Raw genomic sequence first — 9,754 nt, forward strand, 5'->3', positions numbered from 1 at the left:
AAACAACACCACAAAACAACAATAACTTCTGTTCACTTACATGCTTTGGATTCAGGAGGAAAACCAAAGGGGCAAAAGCTACAGACGAGACACTTTCCTGTGCCACAGTGTGCAGAATTTAGATGCAAATCCAACCATTCATTGTACTCTTCATTTCATTTTCATTTTTCATTCATTGTTACACCTTTTTACTAATATTACAGAACCAACCTGCATGACATCCACAGCACATCAATCTTTTTCAGCAATCTCTTTTTCTCAACCTTTTGTAAATTTTGCCACTCACGGCCACACGTCCAAATTCTCCCCAGTTCATCTCTGCAGACTCTGAGGCATACCTGGCCGACATCATTCTCCTAAACCCTACGGCCAACAATCTTCCCAAGGTATACAACTGAGATCCAAGCACAGGACACATGTGGAGCAGATATGGTTATCATGTCATTTCATTAAGCTGTACATACACTGCACTATTCACACACTGAAAATGACGCCTGTGCTACACCTGCACCATAAAAGACTGTTCGTCATGTTTCTATGCATTTAAGTGGAGGCATATTGCCAGAATTCATAGTTATTCTCTTAGTAATGTCTGAATGTGTAGATGCCTTCAGAGAAAAATAGCCTACCCCCAGGCTCAGTAACACAGTTTTTGAAATACATTCAAGAATGGATCGCCAGCTGCACGTTGCCAAGATCCTAAGGAAGTTTTGTTTACTAATTTCAGATGTATTCTTTCTAAAATACTCTGTTATCCTGCTATCCAGTGCTTTGGGATGCATTCTGTGAACAGATTTTACAACTGAAACTAAAAGTTTCAATATGCTTTTCATTAAAACTAAACAACAATGTTTAGCATCCAAGAATCCAACAACTGCACTGATGCAACCATGAAACGTCTTACTAGCAATGACATAGCCTATTTATGTCAGCCAGCAAAAAAAAAAAAAAACACCTGAAAAATGTATTAATCTTCATGAAAATCCCACATAGTTACGGCAGATTGTTCATGAAGATTTTGGCCCCTATCTCACAGTTGTCTGTTTCTTATGCCAGCACAGCACCAGATCATGCAAAACTGTTTTTTGTAATTACAACGGGGATCAACAAAAACAAAAAAGTTCCACTATGGGTTTAAATAAACATAATGAGCACACTGCTGGATGGCATGCTACAGCCTCTGTGCGCTGGATTTTCCCAACAGTTGCTTTCACGTTGTTTGCACTTACTTAGGGTAATATTGTGATCAAATTAGGACATCTGAAACTTTCTTTGGTGTCTTGGCAAGCTCAGTGAACCGCTCTCAAGTGTATTTGTCTTTTCATAAATTGAGCAAACAGTTATTCCTCCAGTGCGGGCAAACATGCAGACGTTACTGGGCAGATAGCGATCAAAGTGGCAATGTCCTCTAAATGTATGTCAAGTGTGGCGCATAGTTTTCGGGTAGGAGTTTGCAGGTGCTGGTTGCAAAGAATAATACTGGCCTGGGAATATCATACACACATAACCGCATGCATGCACAGAACAAATACCCACATGTGCAAATATTCCCTTAAGTTCCTAATCCAATTAGTTTCATTACACACAGTCGACACACTCCACACACAGTTGAGTCTGCAGCGCCGGCCGCAAAGTGCTGCACTTTGAAGCCTTGGGCATCGGGATGACAAGCTGCCCAGACAAGAACTGGGAGCGTGTTTAGAACTGGTAGTCCATCAGTGTTAACATTCACCTTTTTTCCTTTTTTTTGCTTGCTGGCTAAACCCCAAAGCTATCTCATTACTCTGCTGAGCCCCCTCGCCCCCCCTTGCTTGATCAAATTGTAAAGCCCCAGGGAGTAATATTGCACTCAGTCTGAACATTACTTTGCCTCAGAGAGAGGTTAAAACATGACAGACATCAGCGGGGTTGGACTGAACAGGTTGAGAGGCTGAGGGAGAACAGGGAAAGGTGTTTTCAATATACTCTCTATTTACTGAAGGGTAGCAGTGGCGTTACTGGCTAGTGCAGCTTATTGCCACTGTGCTATACATATATCATCCAGCGACACCTGGATGTGATAGATGGAGGTGCCATTTTCGTTTTGACCCCCCCAAAAAAATCCAACCTCAAAAACTTGAATGTAAAATGTAAATTTCTAAGCTCATCATTGTTTGAAAAGATACAGATCCCTTTTTTTCCCCAGTTGCACAGACTGTTTATGTTCCAAAGAAATAGCAAACAGACGATACCAATCAGAAATCTAAGACTGTTTTCATAAGCCTGGTGCGCCCGTCCGCCCCTGAGCTATGCTCTTATCACGCACAGCATTTCTCTGGGCAAGAGATGAGTTTTCTGACAGAGGTGATATCATCTTTAAAATAATTCTGTTGATTTTTCCTCCCAGGTAACAGTGAGCGGCGCTCCAACAGGCTACTGTTTTCAACTCATCTATGTATCTCACCCCGTCTACCTGAACATATGTCACACAGCGGAGTCAGTCGTCAAATGTTCCATGTATGTGTGTGTGCTCACAGACACAAAGTTGTGTGAACCAGCACACGCACACAAACCAGGACAGCAGTCGGCGAAAACACTGCCGGTCTGCCTCTAGCCTGCTCTTCTGTATCTGTCCTTGGACAGAGATTCATATCCAGACAGTCTCAGAGGAGATTAAGAATATACAGTCTGTACACAGCAGCAGCAGCAGCAGCAGCTCTGGAAGATAAAGGTGTCCAAAGCAATTAGACTCAGCTACAACAGCTAACCTTTTCTTATGGTCTGGGACCCTGGGGCCAGGTGTGAGCGTGTGTGTATGTGTATGTGAAGTGAGTGTATACTGTAACTCTCTGTATCTACATGTATATGTGGCAGACTCATCAGTTAAAGGTGCCTTGTGTAATATATTTAAAAAATGAATTTATTTCCAAAAGGCACTGTCAAAAAAAAAAAAAAAAAAAAAGATTACAGATGTCTAATAGCTTCAACTCTACCTCACGCCAGTGGTACAATAATAATAATAATAATGATAATAATGATAATAATAACAACAATAACAATAACAAAAGTATTATTATTATTATTATTGTTGTTGTTATTAATAATAATTATTATTATTATCATTATTATTATTATTATTATTATTATTATTGCTAGAGGTAAAAGACTACATTTCCCATAAAACCTTCTGCTCCCTGTCACAAAAAAAGATACTGCTGCACATCTTTGTTTTTTCCTCTGCTTTGATGAGGAAAATAAATCATAAATCATTCCATAGGCCTTTCTCTCATTCCACAATCTGCTATTTACCATAAATTCTGAAACTTTTAGCCTTGAAACAAAAAGGCAAAACACTCCCATAGTGTCCTTTGTTTACAGCAAGTGGTGGGGTCTTTTATTGCCCTGTCTTTGCTTATATAAGGGATAATCCAAGACGAGGTGGCCTTCTATAGAAAAATAATGACTGCTGTGAAGGCAAAGAACCCCAGTTCCTCCGCAAAGGTCATTATTTTTTGATGCTACCTTTGAGAGCACCTCAGAGTGAGTTATCCGGTTAACACATGGCTTTAGCGTTACCTCGGGAGAGAAATCAGAGGGCAGTTTTCACGGCTGTAACGCCTGCTGCCTGAATTTTTTCTGCATATGTAGCTTGCTGACACAGGTCAAAATGTGTTTTTCTTATGTTTACGTCCCCTAAAATGACTCTGACTTCGACTATACTGACTTGTATCGGTGCAAAATTTGTCACTTTGCCTGTGCACTTCCCTAAAATCTGAGGTTCAAACGTACCCCGGGCGAGTCAGATTTGGTACGTCACAAATCCAACAGCCAAATCTGTCAGCTGACATGGTGGTACTTTGCATATCTTTGCATACACTTTGCCATCGGTCGCTTTGAGTGTTTGATTTTCAAAACAAACAAGACCCGCTCAAAATGGGTGCTTCTCATGAACAATATTAGTGTAACTGTGATGAAATTTTCTTGTTTTTTTTTTTCTTTCATGGTTAGATTATAAACTACAGCACAACAGCGGGATGACATTTCCTCATCCTGTGATCACAAAGCCCCAGTTATTCATAGGCCTGCACATATTTAACCCTCGTATGACCCCTGGACATTTTTGTCCATTTTCAAAATTCAAAACTCTCTCGCAGACAATCACCATCCTCACCAGAGTTGATTTTTGGTGAGGGGGTGTCATTCTGGGTGAAATTTCAAAATCTCAACTTCAGCACAAAAATCCATTTTTTGACCCTGTAATGCATTTTTAACTTATCCATGACCCTTCGTGGACAAAAATGTCCATTTTCTAGAAAGTGACCACCAAAAGGTCACAGGGGGGTGATTTTTGGCAAGAGGGGGTAATTTTGGGTTAAATTTGAAAATCCCAACTTTCAGCATGAAAATCCATTATTTGACCTTGTAATGCATTTTTATTTCATCCATGAGTTACCCTTTTTGAAGGGTAACCTAAGGGTTAAGGAGTTATAGCTTAGCCATTTTAAGGCATGAAGGGATGCTTCTTCATGGAAAAAAAAAAAAAAAAAACTTCTAAATATGTAACACTGATGAACAGAGATGAGTTTTTAGGGGGTTAATTGATGTGTGGAGGGGGTCTTTAAGAAATAAAACTGACTGCAGAATGCCTTAATGAACCAATCACAATCGAGTGTTTGATGTAGCTGTGCAAAGACGTTGTGATAATGACGAGCTGGCTGCACATGATCCTTCCTGTGACATGGCTACTCATGAAAGAGAGCAAAAATTTGACACAAAATATTTATTTTGAAATTATTTTATTAGCCTTCAAGTCAATAGATTATATTAGCGTCCCAAGCAGGTAATGTTAGACCTGTGTGGCAAGATGTGTTAACACCTCAAACGGCCTTCGACACGTTCTAGTCTACCTTCTTTTTGTCCTTGGTGTTTTCTTCTTTTTCTCTTCTGGTGAAAGTGCATCCTCCGACCATGAATCAAATGTTTCATGCTTTCAAAATCCTTGTTGTAATGACTTTGTGGTTCCAGTAAGAGTCGCTGTTTGTTACTTTGATTAATGGTAGTATGGAACGATATATGAAATTTGTTTGGAGTGACCATCTATAGCAACAGATCATTATTCAAATGACGGTCATTATTCAGAAATACTGGACTGACTGACCAATCAGAATTCAGTTTTCCATGGAGCCGTGTGATAATTGATGTTCAAATGCTCTACATAGCACCTCTGAGTGCAGTGGCAGTCATCTGAATGCACATGTGCGTCCATGCGAGAAGGGTAGTGTGATTAGCCCGTTGTTTAGAGCCTGTGGTTGCTGTGCAGCTGTTGAAGGCAGGGCGAGCCTGATAAAGGTCGGTGCCCTCAGCGCTATACTGCCCACGTACACAAAGTCAAGCGCGATGCTGAGAAGAGAGATCAAAAGGGCCATGCCAGTGTCATGGATGGTTTCTCTCCCCTGTTATGCCGCTCTGGAGTTGAACACGGTGACCTTTAAGTGCACCGTGGACTCTGCATACCCTGTTCGACCTGTTTTTTGGATTGCGTTGCGAAGACGTGGGTGAGCGGATATGTTTAAACAAGTTTTTGGGTGAACACACTTTAAGTCGTAACTTTCTGAGATGTAACAATATCTGTATTTGTCTCCGTCCCACTGAAAGACAGGCAGAAAAGGAGAAATAGAGAGGGACTATGGAGGGTGAAAGGTTCAATGTGGCAATGAAACAGCGGCAGCAGCAGATTATTAGAGTTTTCCAATCTTTTGTGGACAGTCCCAGTGTAATTAGAGCTTTTGCTCATTTCCTGAACTCCCTTACTGTTTTAAATCACTGCAGATTGTTTTCCAGCGCTTCTAATAGGCAATATTTTCTCTTCTCTCTGATCTTAGTTGTTTTTCAGAGTAATTATTTTCAAATAAATGCTGTATAAATATTGTGATGAGCTCCGAGTGAGGAAGAGGGTGCCAATTTTAAGCTCAAACTGTGCAAAATCAAGCTTTGGTCTCTGTTCAGTTTTACAGATCATAGCTGACAGATGCGTCTCGGTTTGTCTAATGTGACAAAGGATCCAAGGCTCTCTTCTTTAGAGGACTTTAGACAAACTTTATTTCATATCAGATCCAAGAACATTAACAATACAATAACAAATGAAGAGCCACAAATGGCTCTCGAGCCACAGGTTTCCAGCCACTGGTATAATGTGAGTTATAAAGTCAAAACAGATACAAAGAAAACAAGAAACGGCTAAAGTAAAGAGGCTTTGGGAGTTTTATGGTATATGTTCTATATTACATTTGAATTATACAGTGATTTAATTTGTAATTTGAAAAGTGTTTGACAATACCTTAAGCTGCTGAGTCTCTTCCAAGTTTTGCTAAGCACACAGGGTAGCCTATAGTCTGGAAAAGATGAGATATGCCTGATGGGGGTCTGCACTCTTCTAGTTTATTTGTCTTATGATGTTGTATTTATTCATTCATTCATATTCATTCAGTCTGGCACAAAGCAAATTTCAATACTGACAGACAAAGAATTATCTTATCTGAATTATCTCATCTGGGTGTTTATGACTTGTGCCATCCCCTGGGATCAAACAATTAATTTTTTTTTATGATCTTTCGTATGATCTTTTGAGTTGGCAAATCAAATCAAGTAAATTAAACATCCCACCAAAACTATAAATTCCCATATGAATGTTACAGGAACATGATATAAAAGTATAACTGAATACCACAAACAAACCCTTATGACTATTTTATTATATTATATTATAGTGATTTTCTTTGTTCTCAGGCACTAGCCGACATAACTGTTGTTCTGCCAGGTGTGTATGGAGAAATATCTGACTCAGACAGGGAGGGCCAAACAATTATTTCTCATCCCCGCTTCGATCCAGGAGGCACAAACCCTTAGGTCTTTGGAGTGAGAGCAAAAGACAGTTCAGAGCTAAAGACATAATAAGAAATACGGGAAGAGACAGAAGAGATTGGAGGCAAGAATAAACAGAGTCAGTGAGAGGTGAGGAAGCCTGCGTGGCGGACCTTCCCCAGACAGCGACCTTTGTTCATGCACAGAAACTGCTGCACAAAGACACTGGAGTCCACCAGACGTGACTGTTTTAAAAGTCTCCTGTTGCCCTTGGTTGGCATTTCAACAACTCCTTTTCTACGCAACCTGCATTCACCAACCACCTCTGTCTCTCATCTGCTGTAACTCGGGGGAATCTGAGGAAAGGTCTGCAGGAACAAAATTGAGTGAGATTTTTGTCTTTCAATCCACGTCGCTTTTTCCTGTGAAAATCACTCTGTCCCTCTCCGGCAGCTGTCACCTTTACTTTAATCACTTTCTTCTCCTCTGCGCAAGGAACTCTATTAATATCATAACACCATTATGATGAGATCCTTTAATTGGTATGCACCTGAAACTCAGCCAGGGCTATTGTTTTTCAGAGGACCGTGACAAGGCGCAGCCAAGCTACTAAATTTTATAACCCTTTACTTCTCAAGTCTCTCATGTCCCTGTTTATACTCGCTCAGATCAAGAACATTCCAAGGACTTTCAATCCAAACTCCACCCTCACCTCTGATGCACTCCCGTCTTCGCAGCCAAAGACATTAAAATCGATCATCACAACACGCTGCGCCCCTGTAAAGCTTAATGCAGTTTAAAAGCACAATGATAAGCGCTCTGTTTTAATGGCAGCGAATTATAATCCACCTGAGATTGGTGGGCCTTTTGCTGATGGGATATATTGAAAGCGGTGATTCCACTTGTGATGGATGGGATTGACTGTCACTTCTGCTGACAGGTGCCGTGTCAACAGGGGCTCATTATGGTGTCTCAGTGAAGAAGTCAAACTGGATGCGGTGGCCTTTGTTCTCGTGCGGCACACCATCATCATCTTAACTATGACTACAATTTCCTGGCTGCTTGGCCTTCTGGAGTGACTCATATAAGGGGAGGAGGAGAAATCAGTTGGGGCGTTTCCTGCTCGGTCTGTATTTAGTATTGTTTACATGGCCACAGGTCACATCTGAGTGGTGGAGGTAACAGCTCATGCAACACCTGCCACTGAGCACCTCGGGTCATGTTGACAGTTATTAGTGCTGATTTGTGTGATGAGAGTGGCAGAGCAAGTGTGATCATCATCACATATCTAAAAAGGCCGAGCAACGTGTGGGAGGAAATACTTCATATCATTTAATAATTTAAAGGAGCAGTTAATCAAAAAGCTATTTTCCCACTCAGCACTCCAGCCGGTGTGATTTGGCAAGTTTTCAGTCAGTCTCTTCACCTCAACACAATTGACATTTATCAAAATTGCAAGTGTAAAAAACTCAACTTTCCAAAGAACACTATATCTATCTGTCAACAACCAGTATGGATTAGAGATAGACACAGACTGACAGCATTCTTCAGCAAGAAATAGTTCCCAATGATACTCTCTGCACCCCAGGGCTAGGGCTGTGGAATAGACCAGGTATCTGTGCCATTGTTTCTGGAAAAAGCTGTGGCTGTTGATTTTCTTCACATGCACATTTTTAGCAGTTTCAGCTCCACAAAACAACACCGATCCAGTTGCATCGTCCTGAGGTGAAAGAAGACTGAGATCGTGACAGAAGGGAAACCTCGGCAAATTACACAGAAACCATCTAGATGGATAGCACAAGAGGTAAGTGGGAAATTGTAAATATATGTATATATATATATATATATAGATATAGATATAGATATATAGATATATATATAGATATAGATATAGATATAGATAGATACAGATATATATATCTATAGATATATATAATGTATTTTGGGTGAACTGTTCCTTTAAACATACATGCTTTTCTGCACAGTATGTGTGTGTGTGTGTGTGTGTGTGTTAATCTGCAGACATGCCCGCATCACTTGACTGCTTGTCCAGGGTAAACATTCTTTCGAAAACCACCAGCTAATGTGAAAAAGACCAATCGGTGACAACACTACAACAAACACCCGTAACTGCTGTTCATGTTTCGTGATTGTTGACTGACTGAAGGATAATCTTTATAGGCTATCTTCGTATGCACAGCCAAAGAGCACCGGACTATGACAAGAGGAATGTATTTTAATCTTAAAATGTTAAAACAATAGAAAATCCTCCTCAGATGATCAACGAAAAAAAATGACCTGCCAGTCTAGCATTCATTAAAACACCTATGCGGAACAAAGTTATGAACCTAATACGTTTTGCTTGATGGAGGGGGGTAAAGTCAGGGTCTATTGTATCCAGCTGTGACCCAGCCAGTGGTTACATACACAGCCTCTAAATCTTGTATGTGAAATCTGTCCACCCCGATAGCAATCCAGAGGAAGTCTCTGTTTGCAGCTGTAACAAGAAAAGGATGCAGAACTGGACTGCAGCCATGAAGGGATGAAAACGAGAGGAGGAGGGGAGGGCGTCGAGGTAGATCACAAGTCGAGCAGCTTCCTTCCTCTGTCTCCTCTCTCACCTTAGCTGATATGTCATTGAAGCGAAAAGCCGCACTCATATTCCTGAAATATGAGTTTGTGCGCTTTGCCTCAACATCTCAATCTGCATGTCTTGTCTTTGATTCTTCCACATCTGACCGATCACAGATCTAATCTCTGATACAATCTCGATGACACTGTTATGTGGACACACATTTATCTTCCGTTTCGCAAGAAATTCCAAAAAAACATCCTGCTTCACATTGCACAATGGAACAAAAGGAGGCATTAACCTGCTCAGGCATTAACCTGTGAGAAACCTGAGAATCAAATT

The sequence above is a fragment of the Myripristis murdjan genome, chromosome 9 (assembly GCF_902150065.1).
Source record: "Myripristis murdjan chromosome 9, fMyrMur1.1, whole genome shotgun sequence".
NCBI lineage: Eukaryota > Metazoa > Chordata > Actinopteri > Holocentriformes > Holocentridae > Myripristis > Myripristis murdjan.